The following is a 22026-nucleotide window of genomic DNA, read 5'->3' as shown; positions in this document are numbered from 1 at the left end:
CCAGGAAATGGAAAGTGAATAATTAGCTGAAAACAAGGCGACTGCTCTGTTAGAGTCAAAATCATTCAATGTTCAGTTATTGAATATTACTGACTCTCAGAATATTCTAACCTGCAGAATCACAGTAAAAGGGGAAAGTAAACAACATTCTTGGCAAAGACAGAATGAACCAACTACTTGTATAAAACTAGCTCAAAACAAAGGTGCTGAATCCTCCACAAACTGACAAACACAGGTATATGACAAACACACCATCAGTTTGTAGATAGACAATGAAATTCTTCAGAAAAACACTTCCCTGCTTATGGTGTGTGGTAGAAATCATTCTCAGTGAGAACTGCCACTTATTTCCTTTGAAAAGAGTCTCTGTTTCCCTTCAGAAAAGCAGGTGTGTCGCGCACTTACAGACTGACTTACAGACAAAGGAAACCTGATCTGAGACTCGCAAGTTAATTAAGCTATTAGTGACAGTCCATTGCACACAACAAGAGCTTACACCACAACAGATTCTAGGGAAACCAACAATGAAATGAAAAAGGTGAATTAGTCTTAATAATCATGCAGCCTCTCTCGATTAAATAATTCTAGTCAACTTCCAAACATTTTAAAACTATTAATACCAATGCATACATATTTATTTCCTTTCCTAAGTTTCCTCCAAAAAATATATCTGACTATTCTCTTCAAAATATATTTTAAATGGTCAATTCATAATCACAATTCATTTCCAATTATTCTTAGAGCAAAACAACTTGCAAACTAAAATAGTTTTCATGTCAATAATGACACTGGAAACTTTGTTATGTAGTTTAACCATATTTCCAAATATTGTTTTGGTTCATTATTGCAGTGAAGCTAAAATTAAAGTCTATTTATTTTCTCTGATATCCTTCCATTACTTTATTCCCTAATAACAATGCCCACGGTGTAATGGGTGACAAGCATTAAAATAAAATTGAATTTTCAATGCAAGAACTGGTACAAATAATCACATATTATTCAGTTCATTCATTGTCGTTGATTATCAGAGTTATATTCATTGTATGATCATGTTAAATTCACTTAAATAATCACAGTACAATTCTCACCTCTATAGATATGTCAAAGTGAATGTCAAATTATTAATATTCCAAGTCAAACCAAATTTACATTTTGCTCTGTTTTATTCCAGGAATGACAGGATGTGTTACATTATTATGGGAAACAGGAACAAGTGAAGGTGGTGGCTCTCAGACGTGAGGCCTTAAAGCCAAAGGGCCAGGTGGTAGTTACAGTGGGGGAGGTACCTAGTGCCCCGCTCTCCTCAGAAGGCAGTGAGGATGGTGACACTGACTGGAACGGGTTTGATGGTGAAGCAGCCACGTATGGACAGAGGGACGACAATGGGTGGGATGACCCACCGCCCTATAAGACCCAGAAGGCCCTGTCTATGGCTCCACTGTGCATCAAAGCTCAAACTTGGACAGACAGTAGGGAGCAACAAGGGGAACTGACAAAAACGAAACCTGAACCGTTTATCCAGCTGAACGACAGATGTTGGTGAATGAACACCCAGCCTGACAGAGAATTGGTAATAATGGGCCTTATTGGGACAATATGGATGAATTAGTAGAGGTACACAGTCTCACCGAAAATGATGTACGGACCCTCCCTCGGCCCAAGATGCCCTGACGTGTACAGCAGAATCTGTCCCTGCAATAAGAGGGTGAGGGTGAGAGTCGGTTCCCCCAATGCACAGCCGATCAGTGGCTCCAGGCATTTACAGATATTACAGGGACACACTGGGGACGGGACAGGCTGAATGGGCTAAAATAACTTTGGTGACTCAGAGACAAAAGGGTGATATCGAGGATCATACAGAAAGGAAGCCTGATGTATGTAAGGACCACGGGGGATTACCAAACCCCAACCTGTGATGATGAAATCGGTTTGATGTATTTAAAAGATGACATGGGACCCTATTTAACTGTAATTATAAACATGGGACTCTCAGTGGGAGATAATTCTAACCACATTCTGAATTGGGCCATGAGAGCTGAGGCAAACGGAGAAACACAGGGGAATAGCTGCAGTACAGGGAGGGTAACCAGACCCACAATGTTACAAGGGAAGCAGGAAAGGGCACATAGACAAGGAATGAAGGCAGAGAGAGGGAGATAGGTGTTCATATTGTGAGTGGCCTGTGTTCACGTAGGTATATGCATAGCCCATGAATATTCATTGATGCGCTGTTAAGGGGCCAACACTTTCATGATTCTAACACCGGAGCACCTTTGCCTTTTATGCCTCACCCTACAACTCAAATCCTCCAACCCGAACAACATCCTTGTAAGTCTTTTTTGAAACCTTTCAAGTTTCACAGCACCCTTCTGATAGGAGGCAGGCCGGAATTGCACACAATATTCCAAAAGTGGCCTAACGAATATCCTGTACAGCAACATGACCTCCCACATCCTATATTCAATGCTCAAACCAATAAAGGAAAATATACTGAACACCTTCTTCATCATCCTATCTGCCTGCAACTTGACTTGAAAGGACTATGATCCTGCAGTCCAAGCTCTCTTTGTTGCGCAAACGTCTTCAGGGCCTTGCCATTCAGTGTACAAGTCCTGCCCTGATTTGCTTTTCCAAAATGCAGCACATCACATTTACCTAAATTAAACCCCATCTGATCAATATCTTATTGTAATCTGAGGTAACCTTCTTCATTATCCACACCCCTCCAATTTTGTATGACCTGTAAACTCATTTACGATACCAAATTATTTAAATGAATGACGAAAAAAAATCCAGAAATAAACATCCATTTCTCGGAGTTTGAACGTGCTCTGTGTAAATCCTGCCCAATGACTCTGTACCAGAGAAAGGCTGCACATGCGCCTGGCTGCACCTTGCCCCCTACAAAACTGGTGGCTCCACATGTGTACAGAGAATTCTTGCCCCGAATAAAGATGGCGGCGCGCACTCATGCCTGCAGCCACACTGAGGCAATTCCCCGTTTACTGTAAACACGAGACTGGGACGTTCAAATTTGTGTTTTCCGACGTGCACATTTTGTTTGTAAAATCTCACCGCTCATACAGAATCGCTCTCACCTCCTGCTGTTCCACAGACAGCCTTGATGATTTTTGTGGGTACCTATTATCTGCCTGGTTACTCGTTTGTCCTTAGTGTATTTGTACAATCACTCTGGATTCTCCTTAAGCCTATTTCCTAAAGCTATCTCATGTCCCCTTTTTGCCCTCCTGGTTTACCTCGAGTATACTCCTACTGCCCCTATTCTCCTCTAGGGATTCACACAAACACAGCTCTCTGTACCTGCCATATGCCTCCTTCATTTTCTTGACCAGGCCCACAATATCTTTCGTCAGGCAGCATTCTTTACACCTACCAGCCTTGAACTTAACAGGAACATACTGTCTGTGTACTCTCATTGTCGCAGGCCTATGGAGGCAATGGCAGATGAGGAGACAGAAGCAATCATTCTCAGTAAAGAGGAAATGTTGGGAAAGGTAACAGCCTAAAGGTAGATGGGTATCCAGGCTCTGATGGAATGCATCCCAGGGACTAAAGGAGATGGTGGGGGAGGGGAGGAGTAACAAATAGACCTCGTGATAATTTACTACCATTTGTTGGATTCTGGGATGGTTTTGACAGACTGGAAGCTGCAAATGTGGTGTTACTATTTTTCAAAAAGGACCCGTTAGCTTAACTTCTGTAGTGGGGAAAATGCTTGAATCTCTCAAGGAAGTAGTGGTGAGATATCTGGGTAGAAATTGTCTCATTGAGCAGACACAGCATGGATTCATGAAAGGCAGGTCACGTTTAACGCATTTAATGGAATTATTTGAGGATACGACGAGTACGTTGGACAAGGTGGACTCTGTGGATGTGGTGTACATGGATTTCCAGAAGGTATCCGATACGTTGCCAACAAAAGGCTGCTGAATAAGGTAAAAATGCATGGCATTGTGGGTAATGTATTATCATTGATACTGGATCGGTTAACCAACAAAAAATAAAGAATGGGAATAAACGGGTGTTTGGATTAATGTTGGCACGACAACTGTTTGCAATTTACACAAATGTTTTGGAGTTGAGGACCAAGTGTACGGTGTCAGAGTTCATATTTGATACAAAGATGAGGTAGAGCAATGTCTGCAGAGGCCTCTGTCAGTCTGCACAGGTTAAGTGAGTGGGTAAGGGTCTGGCAGATGGAGTTCAGTGTTGGGATATGTGAGGTCATCCATTTTGGTCGGACTAACAGCAAACTGATGATGAAATGGTGAAAACGTGCAGCATGCTGCTGTGCAGAGGGAGCTGGGTGTCCTTGTGCATGAATCACAGGAAGTTGGTTTGCAGGTGCAGCAGGTAATTATGGCAGTGAAGGGAATATTGTCCTTCATTGCTAGAGGGATGGTTATGATGCAGCTGTACAGGGTGCTGGAGAGGCCACACCTGGAGTACTGTGTACAGGTTTGGTCCCCTTGCATTAGCAAGGATGTACTGGCACTGGAGGGAGTACAGAGGTTCACTAATTTGAGTTGGGAGTTGAGGGTTGGTGTATGTGGAGAGATTGAGAAAACTGGTTCTATAATCATTGTAATTTAGAAGAATGGGAGGTTGGAGAGGAAACAATAAAATTATGAAGGGAGTAGATAAGACAGAAGCAGGGAGGCTATTTCCACTGCGGGCGGGTCAAACTACAGAGCATTACCTCAAAATAAGGGGGAGTAGATTTAGGACGGAGTTCAGGAGGAGCTTCTTCAGCTAAAGGGTTGTGCATCTGTGGAATTCCCTGCCGAGTGCATCATTTGACGTTGTCAACTTGAATGCCTTTAAGGCAAAATGTAGATTTGTGAACAGGAAAGGAATGAAGGGTTATGGTGAGAGAGCAGGAATGTGGAGCTGAGGCCATGAAAAGATCAGCTCTGATCTTATTGAATGGTAGAGCAGGCTTAAGGGGCCAGATGAAAGTTCTTGCCTTGTGCCATCAAAATTGGCCTTTGTCCAATTCAGAACCTTAACGTTTAGATCTGGTATATTATTTTCTGTAACTATTTTAAAACTAGTAGAATCATCAGAGACTCCCAACAGTGTGGAAGCAGGTCATTCAGCCTATCACATTGATCTTGACCTGGAGAGCCTCCTAACCTTCCCCTGTAACATTGCATTTCCCAGGGCCAGCCAACCTACACATCCCTGAACACTATGGACAATTCAGCCTGGATAATCCACCAAACCTGTACATCCCTGAACACTGTAGGCAATTCAGCCCGGACAATCCACCCAACCTGCACATCTTTGGACTGTGGGAGGAAACCAGAGCACCCGGACGAAATCCTTGCAGAAAATCCCAATAAGGTGATTATCCCTTTCTTATTTCCCAGTTCCACCTAAATAACTTCACTGGGCGTACTCCCAGGAATATCTTCCCTAAGCAAAAACATAATGCCATCACAAATCAAAAATGCCACTCCCTCTCTTGTCCCCTTTCTAGTCTCCCTATAGCATCTATACCCTGGAACATTAAGCTGCCAGTCCTATCCATCCCTGAGTGGTGCCTCTGTAATTGCTATAATATCCCAGTGCCATGTTCAAAACCATACCCTGAGCTCATCTGCCTTCCCTGTCAGGACTCTTGCATTGAAGTAAATGCAGTGCAACTGCTCAGTCCGACTTCATTCAGCCCATCATATTAATACTGACCCTTGCCTGCCTTGACTATTTGACTTCTGAGCTCTACCAGCCTCAGACATACCACTTTTCTCAGCATCTTCTTGGGTTTACACCCACTCCCTCACTGGTTTAATGCCTCCCGAGTATCACCAGCAAGTCTCCCTGCCTAGATATTAGACACCTTCCAATTCAGGTACAAACCATTCTTCTTATGCAGGTCAACTCTACTCCAGAGGAGATCACAACGATCCAAAAAACGTGAATCCTTTTCCCCTGCACCAGCTCCTTAGCCACTCATTGAGCACCTCCTCCTCCTCCTCTGTAATATGAACATTTTTCAAGATGTCACCATTTATTTCCCCACATTCTATATCTCCCATGTACTTTTTCACAGTAAACACTAATGCAAAATACTTGTTTCCTATCTCGCCCATCGCCTGCAGCTCCACTCAATGGCTGCCTTGCTGATCTTTGAGGGTCTCTATTTTCTCCCTAGTTGGCCTTTTGTTCCTCATGTATTTACAAAAGCCCTTTGGATTATCCTTAACCCTATTCGCCAAAGCTATCTCACGTCCCATAAGACCATAAGACATAGGAGTGGAAGTAAAGCCATTCGGCCCATCGAGTCCACTCCGCCATTCAATCATGGCTGATGCGCATTTCAGCTCCACTTGCCAGCGTTCTCCCCGTAGCCCTTAATTCCTCTAGACAACAAGAACCTATCAATCTCGGCCTTGAAGACATTTAGCGTCCCGGCTTCCACTGCACTCCGTGGCAATGAATTCCACAGGCCCACCACTCTCTGGCTGAAGAAATGTCTCCGCATTTCCGTTCTGAAATGACCCCCTCTAATTCTAAGGCTGTGTCCACGGGTCCTAGTCTCCTCGCCTAACAGAAACAATTTTCTAGCATCCACCTTTTCAAAGCCATGTATTATTTTGTACGTCTCTATTAGATCTCCCCTTAATCTTCTAAACTCCAACGAATACAATCCCAGTATCCTCAGCCGTTCCTCATATGCTAGACCTGTCATTCCAGGGATCATCCGTGTGAATCTCCGCTGGACACGTTCCAGTGCCAGTATGTCCTTCCTGAGGTGTGGGGACCAAAACTGGACACAGTACTCCAAATGGGGCCTAACCAGAGCTTTATAAAGTCTTAGTAGTACATCTCTTAGTAGTCCCCTTTTTTGCCTCCTGATTCCCCTCTTAATTATACTCCTACTGCCTTTATACTCAAAAATTTTTTGGATTGGAATAAATGCAAAATATAACATCCTGACAAAATAATCGAGGGTAGGACTGACACTCAATAAAAGTAGGGTCTTGAGTAGTGATATGGGAACAAAGCGACCGAGGGCTTCAGGTCTTTGAAGTGTGTGTTACATGCAGACAGGCTGGTGAAGAAGGTGCTTAGCAAACTTACCTTCATTGTTCAGACCTCTGAGTCCAGGAGTTGGGACGTTATGTTGAGCATGTACAGGACATTGGGGAGGCCTCTTCTGGAATACTCTGTCCAGTTCTGGTTGTGCTGTTATAGGAAGGATATTATTAAAGTGGAGCAAGTTCAGAAGAGATTTACCAGGATGTTTCCATGAATGGAGGGATTGTGTTCGAAGGAGAGGCTGGATAGCCGGGGGTGGGGGGGGAATTCAAAACTCAGGTGCATTCATTTTGAGAAGAAATTAGAAAGATTTGGGAAAAGACATTAGGGTTTTAAAAAAAAATTATACGTGTGAAATGAACTTCCAGAGGAAGTGGTAGCTGTGAATACAATCACAATATTTAAAAGACTTTCACATAAGTACATAAATAGGAAATATTTGGATGGATGAGGACTAAGCGGAGGCAGGTACAATTAGTTCAGTTTGGAATTATGGTTGGCATGGACTGGTTGGACCACAGGGCCTGTTTCCTTGCTGGATAACAATATGATTCTAATCCTCACTAACTCTAAATTCCTCCATCCTCAACTCTCCCGATCACTGTCACTTCATCCAGCCTCACAACTCTTCCTTATTTATATAATTCCTCACCAGCCACAGAACGCTCCCTATCTCATGTCCTCCAGTTTCTCAGATCTCTGCGATATGTGCCTTTCTTTAGTTCCAGCCTTGAGGATGCCCTCATTCACTCCGATTGGTTGGAGGACAAACTGGTACAACCTGGTCCTCCAGTACTGCTCTCTGTCCCCTATTGACCTGCGCTGACATCAATCATTCGGGGCCCATTGTGAGGTGAGTGGTGGGATCCTCCCTCTCTCTGCCCTGGGATGAGCTTCAATATTCACAGTCAATGGGGCAGTATCACAGAGCACAGGGGCTGGGGATATTCAGCCCATTTGGGATGTACCCTCTCCCTCTGGAGATGCTGCAAATCTGTCCCAATTCTCTTCCCATTTGCCCATAGACCCCCAAATCTTCCCTTAAAAAGTAAAATTCCAAATCTGTTTATGAATAACTGCTGAGTCTGTGTCCAGCTGCCATTCAGACTGTTCCAGATACTCAGAACTTACTGAATAAAAAAAGTTCACATATTCACATTATTTGCCAATTACCTGAAAATAGTTACTAAAATTGTGACATTGTTAACAATTCCCCTCTCTCTGCAGATTAGATATCCTAGAAACAAATTTGCACCTGGTCAAAATCATTGCTTAACCTTCTCAGCTCAAAGGACAATTATCTGTGCTTCTGCTAGCTCTCCACAAAAGAGGAACACATCTTATTTTCATTTATTAGTGTCATAGAGATGTACAGCACAGAAACAGACCTTTGGTCCAATTGGTCCATGACAACGAGGAATCCTCAACAAATGGAGCCCCATTTGCCAGCTATTGGTCCGTATTATTGGAAACTCTTCCTATTCATGTACCCAATCGGATGCCTTTCAAATGTTGTAATTGTATCAGCCTCCACTACTTCATCTGGCAGCTCATTCCACACATACACCACACACAGCTTGAAAACTTTGCCCCTTGGATCCGTTTTTAATCTTTGCCCTCTCAACGTAAACCAATGTGATCTTGTTTTGAACCCACCTAACTGGGGGGAAAAGACCCTGGCTGTTCACCTTATCCATGCCCTTCATGATTTTATAAATCTCCATGAAGTCACCTCTCAGTCTTTGACTCTCCAGGGAAATTAACCCTGGCCTATTCAGCCTCTCCCTGTAGCCCAAATCCTCCAACCCTAGCAAAGTCTTTGTAAATCTTGTCTGAACTCTTTCAAGATTCACAACATCCTTTCCAGAACAGGGAATTTCGAACTTAAAACATAATTCCTGAAATGGCTTAATCAATGTCCTGTTCAACCACAATTTGACGTACCAGCTTCTGTACTCAATGCATTGACCAATAAATATAAGCATACCAAAGACCACCTTCACTAGTCTGCCTACCTGCGACTCTACTTTCAAGGAACAATGAACTTGCATTCCATGGTCTCTATGTTCAGCAACATTCCCACGGACTTTACCATTAAGTGTACAAGTCCTGCTCTGATTTGTCTTTCCAAAATCCAACAGCTTACATTTGTCTAAATTGAACCCAGTCTGCCATTCCTTGCTCCAATGTCCCATCTGGTCAAGATACTGTTGCATTCTGAACTAACCTTCTTCATTGTCCACTACACCTCCAATTTTGGTGTCTTCTGTAAACCCACTGACCATATCTCATATATTCACATCCAAGTCATTTATTTAAGGACCCAATATCCATTCCAGCAGGACAATGCTGCTCACAGGCCTCCAGTCCACAAAGCAACCCTCCATCACCACCCTCTGCCTCCTACCTTCAAGCCAGTTTTGTATCCAAATGGCTAGTTCTCCCAACATTTCATGTTATCTAACCTTGCTAACCAGTCTGCTTTGTGGAACATGGTTCAGTGTCAATATAGACAGCGTCCAGAGTCTGCCTTCATCAATCACCTTTGTCACATCTTCAAAATAACTCAATCAAGTTAGAGAGAGGAAGAATTTCCCACACACTAAGCCATGTTAACTAGCCCTAATCAATCCTCGTCTTTCCAAATACATGTAAATCCTGTCCCTCAGAATCCCTTCCAACAACTTACCTACCACTGACGTTAGGTTGACTGTTCTCTTGTTCCCTGGCCTTTCCTTACCACCTTTTTTAAATAATGGCACCCATCTTCCAGCACCTCACCTGTCACAAACAATGATATAAATACCTCAGGGAGGGGCACTGCCAAAACCTTCCTAGCTTTCCACAAATTTCTGGGATACACCTGATCAGGTCCCAGGGATTTATCCACCTTGCTACTGTTTAAGACATCCAGTACTTCCTCCTCTGTAACATAGACACTTTTCAAGTTATCACTACTTATTTCTCCAAACTCTGTAGAATAGAAGAGCATAGTATTTCTCCCACATCCTGTTGTTCCATAGATGGCCTTCTTGATCTTTAAGGGGTCCTATTGTCTGTCTGGTTATTATTTTATGCTTAAAGTATTTGTAGAATCTCTTTGGATTCTCCTTAAACTATGTCCTAGAGATATTTCAAGTCCCCTTTTTGCTCTCCTGATTACCCTCGAGTATATTCCTGTAAAAACGTGATCTTGTACTCCCAATACCTCCGCCTCTGCCATATCTGCTCCCAGAAGAAGCAATTCCACTCCAGGACATCCCAGAAAGGTTTCCTCTTTCAAGGACCGCGTTTCTCACCCACTTGATCAACAATGCACTCCAACGCATATCCTCCACTTCCTGTACCTCTGCCTTCCCCCTACACCTCCAACCACAATAAGAATATAATCCCCCGGTCCTCACCTGCCACCCACTAATCTCCATTAACCTTTGCTATGTCTGCTACCTACAGTCAGACCCCACCACCAGGGATATATCTCCCTCCCCAGCCCTTTCTATCTTCTGCAGAGACCATGGGATCTTTGGTGCTGATGTGCTGCCCCACGGATACTTCAGTCTCTCACCCTGCCAAATGGCCGAGTGAGATTATCATTAGATGGATAATCCAGACACCCAGATAACGTTCTGAGGCCCAGGGTTTGGATCCGGTCACGGCAGACAGTGGAATGTGAGTTCAATAAAAATTTGGAATTAAGAATCTATTAAAGACCACGAATCCATTGTTGATTATTGCGAAAAAAACCCTCATCAGATTCGCTAACATCCTTCAGGGAAGGAATCTGCCATCCTTACCTGGTCTGGCCTACATGTGACTCCAGACCCACAGCAATGTAGTTGACTCTTTACTGCCCTTTGAGCCCAGCCAGTGACACCCTCATCCTGTGAATGAATAACAAAGAAGGTCAAGTCTTGTACACAACCATACTATTCTTACAGATAAGTGATCTCTTAGTAAATTTGCTTCTCAACTCCCTGCTGAGTATTGGGGAAGTTGGGGGGCGGTCAATAGTACCATCCCAATAAGGAGATCATCCCTTTCTTATTTCTCAGTTCTGCCTGGATGTACTCCCAGGAATACCCTCTTGAAGCCCAGCTGTAATGTTATCCCTTATCAAAAATACCTCTCCCCCTGCTCTGTTGCCCCCTTTCTATCTTTGCTATAGCATCTATACAGTGGAACATTAAGCTGCTGGCCCTATCCGTCATTAAGTTATGCCTCTGTAATTGCTATAATATTCCAGTGCGATGTTCAAAACCATACCCTGAGCTCCTCTGCCCCCTGCATTGAAACATATGCAGTATAACTGCTCATTCTGTGCCTTGCCCTTGTCTGCCTTGACTGTTTGACGTCTGAACTGTACCAGCGTCAGACTGAGCTCTTCCCTCACTCTCTCTCTGAGTTTACCCACAATCCTTCACTGGTTTAATGCCTCCTGAATAGCACTAGCAACTGTTCCCTTCCAGTGCCAGTACAATCCATCCTTCTGATGGAGGGCAATTCTACCCCACAAGAGATTCCAATGATCCAATAATGTGAACTCTTCTATTCCTATGTCATTGATACCAATAAACAACAGCCTCCCCTCAAAATGGTTATTCTCCCCTTTAAGAATATTCTGCTCCCTCTCTGAGACATCCTTATACAAAAATTACACATTCGAATTATAAACCTTACACTCATCAGGTCATCATAAAAGGATTACATGACACATTGAAGGTTTGGGGAGACCTTTTGAGAGAATGTGATGATTCAAAGGAGAATTTTTAAGCAGCAAATGGGATTGATCTGGAACACAATACTCACACACACAATGTGAATATCCAGATCCTGATATACTGAGTAATTCAATCAGAGTTTAGCAGAATATTTACTGAGATTACCAACTGAATGTCCACCTGTAATATCCCGTAATACAAGTTTATAAAATCTGTCACTATCAGTTTAAGTTAGAAACTCACAGCATCCCCTCCTTGTGGCCCAGGATTACTGTACATATTACCCTAGAGGACATCAGCAGTCAACTCAGAGGGAAATCTGTGGGTTTCTAGGACATTCCAACTTGAGATCTCATGTGACTGAACACAGCAGTTCTTTGACACATTGGAGAAAATGATCCAAGGGTCAGTGAGATATGGGGAACAAGAATTACTTTCTTTTCTTTCATTCCGTGCTGCCGCTCTGCCTCATCAATAAGACATGGGTGTGAAAGGCTAATGCCTAACGATGGGCAAGTTGTCTCCATCCTGACCAATGGGTAGGAAGATCCTCTCAATCACTCCAAAGCGTATCCCTAAAAAGACAGCAACTCTGTCTGCTTCCCACTGCCCAGTGCTCCCAGTAAATGTTTGGAAGAATGGGAAGGGGGGATATCTCCTAGAAAAGGCATAACTGTAAAGGTCTAGGAGGATTATGAAAAGAGAGAGATGCACAGGAGAAGGGGGCAACAAGTTGCCAGATGGGGTGTAACTTGGGAAAAATGGGAAGTTGCTCATTTTGGAGGAGATAATAAAAGAACAAAGTACTATTTAAATGGTGGAAACTGTAGAAAGCTGCACCACAAAGGGACCTGTGGTAATTGTTCAGGAAACACAGAAAGCTACCACACAGTTACACCAGGAAATCAGGAAGGGGAATCGAATGTTTTGTTTCAAAAGTTTTCAGTATTAGAGTTTGGAGTCTCTACCTGAGAGTAACGTGTGGAAGTGCTGGTGAGACCACCATATCTGCAGTAATGAGAGCAGTTTTGGTCCCTTTAGATAAGGAAATGTGTCACTTTATTGGAGGCATTTCAGGGAAGATTCAATGAGATGATCCCTGGTTTGGAGGGATTATCTTTTAAATAAAGGTTGAAAAGGTTGGGTCTCTACTCACTGGATTTTGGAGAAAGAGAGGTGATCACATTGAGACAGATGGGATTCTTTAGGGGTTTGACAGGATAAACACTGAGAGGATGTGTCTGAGGGTAAATACTGAGAGGGGAGTCTGAAACCAGATTATGAGTCACGGAATCAAGGGTTCGGTTTTGGATTCAAGTTTAAGGTGACACAGACGCGGGTAAGGGGTTTCAGTAGCAATGGAGCTGGGGTGAGGTGGAAAAAAGTAACGTTTAAGAGATTGGAATTCCTGGTGTTTGTGATTGTGTGGATGTCTGATCAGAAGGTCACCTTGGGGTCAGATATAACAGCAATATTGTGAAGAGTGTCATTCTGCTTCAGAGAGTTCCCAGTGAGAGGGAGGGGCTCAGCAGAAAGGTAAATGTAAGGCAATGGGTTTAACCATGACAATGTTTCATTGGAGGAAACTGCAGCTAATCGAGTATTAGGAGTGTGGTAAGCAGTTTGATAACTGAGTAACAGTGGAGTAATGGAGAGGGATGATGGGGAGGGAGAGCTGGGCATCGTCCGTGTACATGTCAAACCTAACACAGTGTTTTTGGATGATATCACCTCCTGGCACTATGTACGTGAGATACAGGAGAGACCAAGGATAGATCGTTGAGGGACACCAAATGCAAGGAATTCAGAAAGGAAAAGGAGAGTGGAGATGGAGCAGGATTTTCCAACAACAGTGAGGTCAAGTATTAGTTTTTCACAGAATGGGAGAGAAGGACATAACCAAAAAAAAAGACCAACAGACAGAACAAGGAACAATATCTATGAATTGGCGAGGGGGAGTGATGAGGCGGCAGCAGAGGAAAGAGAGTTGGAAAGTGAGTTTAGTGAGATTAGGCTAAACTGTCAAGGTGAGCTCTGATAAGACTTGACAAGACACTGGAGAAAGATGTAGGTTCAGGACAAAACCAGGAACACCACGTGAGGCAGTTTGGCTCAGTGGGCTAGCGGGAGGGAGAGAAGCAGCAGATCGGATTATCTCAGTCTTAGTGACAGAGAAACTCCATGTGCTCCTCACTCGTTGTTGGAGGGGAGGATGGAGGAGACAGGATGATGGGCAGTGTTTTACAAAGAAACAAAACCAGGGTTAGTGATATTTAAAATGAATGAACAAACCTGGTGTATTTAGGTTTTATCCAGAATATTAAAACAAATGACTGAAGTCCAGGTTCGAATCCCATCTTGGCAAATGGTGGCATCTGAATTCAAGAAAAAAAAAAACAACGTATTAGGAATCTCCTGATCTCCATGAAACCATTGTCATTGGCGAAAAAAATCCTGCCAACCTGACAGCAGCCCAGCCAGCTACTCAGTGAAATAATCACTGCAAAGTCTCAACACAGGAATGAAACTGGATGGACCAGTTGGCAACTAACAAGGCACCAGAAATTACAACCACAGAATCAGCTCTCTCGATAGTGCAACGTCCTCCTCACTAACATATGGTTTTTGGTGCCAAAATGTGCAGAGCTGTCTCACAGACTAGTCAAGGAACAGCCTGACATAGTCATACCCACGGAATCATCCCTTACAAACAATGACCAGACACCACCATCACCATCCCAAGATATCGAGAGTGTGGTGCTGGAAAAGCACAACAGTCAGGTAGCATCCGAGGAGGAGAATCGACGTTTCTAGCCTAAGCCCTTCATCAGCCTGACCTGCTGTGCTTTTCCAGCACCAGACTCTTGATTCTGATCTCCAGCATCTGCAGTCTTCACTTTCTCCTAAAATCTCTGGATATGTCCTGCCCCACCAGCAGGACAGACCAGGCAGAGGTGGTGGCACAGTGGTGTACAGATAGGGAAGATTTGCCCTGGGAATACACAGCATTGGCTCCGGAGACCAGGAAGTCTCATGGCTCCTGCTGATTACCACGTCCCGTCCTCCCTTGGCTGATGAATCACTCCTCCTTCATGTTGAATAACATTTGGAGGAAGCACTGAGGCAATAAAATGGTGTCAAATGTACTCTGGGTACAGGATTTCAATGTCCACAATCGAGACTAGCTCTGCAATAGAATTACTGACTGAGCTGGCCAGATCCTAAAGGGTATAGCTGCTCAACTGAGTCTGCAGCGGGTGGTGAGGGAACCAACAAGCGGGAAAAACATACTTGATCTCATTGTTATGAATTGACCAGCTGCAGATACATCTGTCCATGACAGTATCAGTAAGACCAACCATCACACATTCATTTTGGAGACAAAGTCTTGCCTTAAAGTTGAGAAAAACCTCCATCGTGTTGAGTGACACTATCACCGTTCTAAATAGGATAGACTTTGAAGAGATGTAGGATCTCAAACTGGGTATCTCTGAGGCACTGTGGGACATCAACAGCAGCAGAACTGTACTCCAGCACAATCTGTAATCTCATGGGTTTGTAAATCCTGCTCTCACCCATCACAATGGACTGAAAGGAGGGCATGCCATGAGCAGCACCAGGCAGACTTAAAAATGAAGTGCCAACTCGGTGAAGTTACCAAACAGGACTATCTGCATATCAAACAGCATCAGCAGCAAGCAACAGAGCTAAGTGATCCGACGTCCAATGGAACAGATCGGATCTCTGCAGTTCTGCCACACCCAGTTGTGAACGGTGATGGACAATTAAACAACTCACTGCAGGAAGCATCACAGATATCCCCACCCTAACTGATAGAGGGGCCTCACACATCCATTCACCAGATAAGATGACAGCATTTGCAGCAATCTGCAGCCAGAAGTGCAAAGTGGGATGATCCATCTCAGCCTTCTCCAGTGGTTTCCAACATCACAGATGTGAGTTTTAAAGCAGTTCAATTGAGTTTGAATAACATCAAGAAATGGTTAAGTAGTGCAAAGGCTACGGGCCCTGCCAATATTCTGGCAATAATACTGATGGCTTGTGCTCCAGAACTTGCCACCCACCAATCCAAGTACCGCTCCAGCACGGGCATCTACCGACAATGTGGAACATTGCCCAGGGATGTTCAACACAAAAACACAGGGCAATCCAACCCAGCCAATTTCCATCGATCAGTCAACACTCGATTAGCAGTAAAGTGATGGAAGATGTCATCGACAGGGCTACCAAGCAGCAGCTGCTCAGCAACAGTCAGCTCAGCGACGCTCATTTTAGGCTCCACCAGGGCCACTCAGCTCCCGATTGTGTTACCGCCCTGATTCACAATCTGGCAACCAGCTGAATCCCAGAGGCGAGGTGAGGTGAGTGTGATAACTCAGTCCCACTCCAAGACCACTATTTCTAGCTGATTCCACCCTTGTCTCAGCTCATACACTTTCATCCACCTTGTGTTATCTCCAGACTTCATTTTCCAAACACACTCAGGGTCAGCTTGCCACAATCAACCTCCCTGTAATCTCAAGAAAGTCTAAATCTCTGCTTGTTGATTCATCAAAAGGCTCCTAATTATAATCAACATACAGCCATAGAGATGTATAGCAAGTAAACAGATCCTTCGGTCCAACCCGTCCATGCTGACTAGATAACCCAACCCAATCTAGTCTCACCTGCCAGCACCTGGCCAATATCCCTCAATTTAAAATTCTCACACTTGATTTAATTCCTGACTGTGATAATCCCTAGCTCCCTGCACCACACACACTGAGACCTCGACAACCCATTTTCTTCGAGACTCCCAACCATTTGTTAATTCATTACTTCACCTGTGTGGCTGTTTCTACAGTTGCTGAAGCAGCTTGGTCTGAAATTCGCAGCCAAAACTTCACAGGTCTGCCTTTAAGACATCCCTCAAAACCTGCTTTTTGGCAATGCTTTTGGTCACCTGACCTAAAATCTCCATCTCTGGCCTTATGTCTAAAGTTCTCAATAGTATTTTTGAGAAATTATAAGCATGATAATAAAAATACAAACTGTTGTTGATTTGGACATTATTTTCAAATCATCACTGTTACTGAATGAGTAATCTGTAATGCCACTTACCCAACCACATTGTAGGAGCACCTCCACCACACAAACTGCAGCTGTACAAGAAAGTCAAACATCACCCTCTTCACAAGCAACAGGGCTTTGGCATTAATCACTGGTATCTGTGGAAGGAGAAACACAGTTGATGTTTCAGGGAGTGCAAAATGGATTACAGGGAATGAAAATGGTGCAGAATTTGATCGTCAGAAATGAAAGGAAAATACACTTGCTTGTTGGAAAAAAGAATTCTTGACTGTCAAATATATTCAAGATAAATGTAATCTGATAATAGAGCAGTACATGGTCAGGGGCTGGGCCGCAGTGAAAAACTCATTTACAAAGGGTCTATAAAAGTAATAATACAGTAGTAAACAGACCAAAAATACACCTATGGTTCGAGACTGAGGAAACTAGACATTGACAAAGTGGTTATGAGGGAGCCCAGAGGTGAATCAGAGCAGTATTGGCTGCTCTGATCCCAGTGACTCTATACTAGAGAAAGGCTGCACATGCGCCTTGCTGCACCTTGCCCCCTACAAAGATGGCGGCTCCGCACGTGTCCAGTGAATCGTTGTCCCGAATAAAGATGGCGGCGCTCACTCAGGCCCGCAGCCGCGCTGAGGCCATTCCTAATTTACTGCAAACACGCGACTGGGACGTTCAAATTTATGCTTTCCGACGTCCATAATTTGTTTGTAAAACCTCTCCGCTCATAGCAACACAGTTTTTCTCCCGTTTCCCTGTTTATTTCTTTCCTTACCGTATCCTTTCTCTCCATAACTTCCCAACCATTCATTACAGCGACTCTGCGCCGCGCGCGAGGGTGATCACATGGTTTAGTTTAGCTCCGCCCTTCATTCACTTTGATTGGCTGGAAGACCAACATCCCGCTCGGTTCTCTGGCTCCGCCACCGTCCTTTCATTGGTCCGGTGCTGACATCAATCACCCGCGCGTCACTGTGTTAGATGGAGCATGCGCAGTGCGGCCTGCTTTTGCTGATATGTTGGGTAATGTGATGGGAGAGTTTACTGAGGGGAAGGTTCCCTTTGTGTGAGCTCTGCAGTAGATTTTCTTTATTCATGGAGGGAAGTGCCTTCCCACTCATGACTGTATAGCTGTGATTGATGAATCACTGCCATCTGAACCAGTACATAAACACCCCATTTTCACAACATCTGAGATCTTTAGCACATTGTATCACACTCTTCTTTGGAGACAACAAAAAAACACGAAACGGAGCCTCAAGGAATCGGAGCAGGAGTAGAGCATTCATTGCCTTCAGCTTCTTCCCCCATTCTATCAGATCATGGCTTGGCCAATCCAGACCTCAACACCTCTTTTATGCTTGATCCGCATAGCCCTCAACTGCTCAATATTTCAAAAATCTATCTGCCCTCTTTTAAAATAATTTGAGACAGAATCACAGATTCCCTACTATGTGGAAACAGGCCCTTCAATCCAACAAGCCAGAACAACCCTCCAAAGAGTAACCCAACTATTCCCCTCCCACATTTAACTTTCACAATTGTTTGGGTGAGAAAATTCTAGCCATTCACTGAGAGAAACAAATTCTTTACATTTTCTAAAATGAATGTTCCCTTATGTAATGTCCCCTGGTTTGAGACTTCACTGGTGCTAGAAGATCTAGTCAACATCTACCCTGTCAAGCTCCTCAGAATCTTGTTTCCATTAGATCACCCCTGCGTATCTATTCTTGATAGGTCAACCCTTTTGTCCTCAAAGCAGCTAAGTGAATCTTTTTTGAATGGTCTCCGATGTTAGTTTATCCTTTATTAAATATGGGAGCTAACACTGTATACAGTACTCCAAGTGAGGACTCAGCAACAGCCAGTGTGGTTAACCAATCCTCAGTCCATGCTAATACATTTCGCCAATACCATGAGCTCCTAAATTGTGCAATTAACTTTTATGTAGCACCTTATCATTTGCATTTTTAAAATCCAAATACAGAATATCATTGGATTGCCCTTTATCACCCTGCTTGTTATCTCCTCAATGAACTGTCACAAATTTGTCGAATATAGTTTCTCTTTCACAAATCCCAGTCTACCATGTTTAATGATAAGCTTTTCTAAATATCCTGCAATTTCTTACTTTAATATTAGACTCTGTAGATTCTTTCAGTAGATTTGCTAATTCCCCTCTTTTAAATCCATGTGGACTCTGTCCAATCCTGTCACTGTTCAGTAAGAAACTTGACTGTACTCCAATATACTTAGTAAGTGTATCTGTATTTATATTTAAAAATTGATTTCTTATAAATGCTGGACCCATGCAATATCAATGAATTAGTGACTCTGAATTTGGGTTATAATGTTTTTTCTATTAATTCCTTTTTGTACTGTGTTATGCAGATAGCACCAAGTGATCACTCTTAATTGTGAGTAACTTTGAAAATAATATATTTTAAAAATGACATCCCAAAATGCTGCCTCATTATTGTGCAAGGAGGATTTTGCATTCAATAGTTTGCAGATAAAATTGAACAGATTTTTGCTGCAATTTGGCCAGACTGCAGGTTACACCAAAGTGGCAACTCTGCTATCAAATTTTTACTTGACACTGCCCAAGGCGATACTGATGGAACTTCACTTTGCCATTCTTGTTCACCAGCTTTATTTCCAGGTTTAATCCTATAATCATCCTAGAGCTTGTAATTTTAGACAACTTCTCTTTTAGGTACATATGTAAATATCATACTGAAATGTTGCACTGAATGGTACCAAATCTGAAATTAGGCTCTAATCTGACCCTTCTACATATGTATTGGCATAAGTCTATGCCAGTTATTTTTCTGAAGCCTGTGATTCCTGATGAAGGGCTTATGCCTGAAACATCAACTCTCCTGCTTCTCGCATGCTGCCTGACTTTCTGTGCTTTTCCAGCATGACACTTTTCGACTCTGATGTCCAGCTTCTTTGGTCGTCACTTTCTCTTTTGAGAAGTTTAAACCAAGAATAATTTTTGTTGATCAAAGTGCAATAGGAACCAATTCATGAAATTCAGATATCTCACATTTACCTTAACTATGGGAAGGCTAAGTCATGACTAAATTATTGTCAGTAATTGAAACTGTGCTGACAACCTTGTGCAGTATCAGTGCCTCACCTTTACAGTGTTCCCAGATATCGCACAGCTGCAGTATTTTGTTTTGCACTGAGCTATATGTTGTTTTCACTTTTTTCTTTGTGAAAGGTTACAAAATTAACTTGGATGAATATATTTATAATTTCTTTAACCAATGTTGGGAGGAAAAAAAATGTCAGTATTTCAAGTGCTGATAAAGTAAAATAAACTGAATCAGTAGAAAGGGTTTAAGATGGATATGGAACAAATGCTGGCAAATGGGACTAGATTAATTTTGGATATCTGGTCAGCATGGGCAAGTTGGACTGAAGGGTCTGATTTTGTGTTGTACAACTGCGACTCCATTCTCTCAATTATTCAAGAAGTTGAAAACTTCAAGGAGGAAAAGGAGAATTTATGCAGAGAATGCACTTGAAATGATGATTGAGGTATATCAAACTCACATTATTTCATGACCTTTTCCTCTGGGTTCTTCACTAAACAAACTTGTTTTGTTAGCTGAATAACTATGTATCATGTGATTTGTTTCGCACAAAATATTTCATTAGGATCTTGCGAACTATTAAGAAGTGTTCATTTTTAAAATTTAGGTAGCTTGATTATTAAGCAAGAAAAGGTTAGCGTTTTACTCCCACTGAATCATTCCTCTATAAAAGGTAACAAGGCTTTTATTTTTTCTGGACTTTGAATATATGGAAGTCAATTCTGAAAGAAAAAAATCCTCGTCGGTAATGTTCCCACAGATGTGGAGTAATTGCTTCTGGTCAGTCTTCAGGTTATAGAGGCTCGGAAAGAAATGAGTTGGCCAAAGGAAGCAACATCATTTGGATGGACTATGCTCATTGGGGAAACTTGCAGGAACTGCAGAAGGAACACGTGTTTCAGAGTGTATGCAATAAACCTGAACATTGTTATTTTTTCACAGAGCTTGTGACCCGACTGGAGCAGCAATGAAGCTCGAATTGTTTTTTAAATTTCCGAGCTTGCCAAATTATTGTTGGTAAATGCAGGTGACTTTATCAAAGCACATTTCACACTCCCCAGCCAGGAATTTGATCCCAATTCTGTCAGTCCATCCATTCCTATGGATAACAGGTATTTTAAATGTGAGCACTCCATTTAACTATTTGAATTGAATACTTCAGTGGTTACATTCTTTTGGATTCTTAATTTCAAATTACTCAATGTGATTATTTTGTCCCCCCTGAATTTGCCAAGCACTGGGCAATTCTGGAATACTCCAAACATTTACAGTAGATGCATTCACACTATTGAAGGCAACCTGGCAGATTTGAATACCATTCAGGTAGTCAACAACAATACATAAGTAACTTTATGAATTGCTTACTGTACACCAACAACGCAAGTCAAGTATTAGTGAAACCACAGATTCTCTCCCAAGGATTCCAAAATCTAAACAGTGCATTCGAGATATGCTCACTATCACCATCTGGGAGCATTCTCCCAAAGTGCTCCCAGAATTTAGAAAGCACATACACTACCCTCCAAAGCTAAATCTGCTATCACAGGCTTCACTCTTATTGCATACAATGACATTTATTGTCCAGTTCTTTAACGTGACAAATGATTTTACAAACAATTTATAAAATTCATTAAATTCTGAAGAAATGTGATGTCAGCCCTTTGTAGAAGTGAATGGAAAGTGTGATGTTTGCTTGACCTTTGGCTCTATGTATCAGACCGAACTGAACCTTGAGCAAGATGTGGGATGTTTCCCACACTTTGTTTAAAAAAGCAAAGATTATGCTCTGAGATTTAAATGTTCAATAAGGTTTAGTAAAAACCCTTCCAAAAATTGAGTTTGTCTTGAGCTCCTTTAAAGAGACATGCTCTTGGGCTTCAATTTTGCGATATATAATCATTCTTTGGTGAAGGTGGCTGTGTGAAACACTGCAGGATATTGTGCTGAAGTGCCTCATTGGGTGGATGAGCTTTAATACTGGTGAAACTTGGCTAATTTCGAGATGGAATATTATTGAGAGTTAAATCTTGTTTTTAAACCGAGAC

The sequence above is a fragment of the Chiloscyllium punctatum genome, chromosome 23 (assembly GCF_047496795.1).
Source record: "Chiloscyllium punctatum isolate Juve2018m chromosome 23, sChiPun1.3, whole genome shotgun sequence".
NCBI lineage: Eukaryota > Metazoa > Chordata > Chondrichthyes > Orectolobiformes > Hemiscylliidae > Chiloscyllium > Chiloscyllium punctatum.
Note: the sequence above shows the minus strand (reverse complement) of the source record.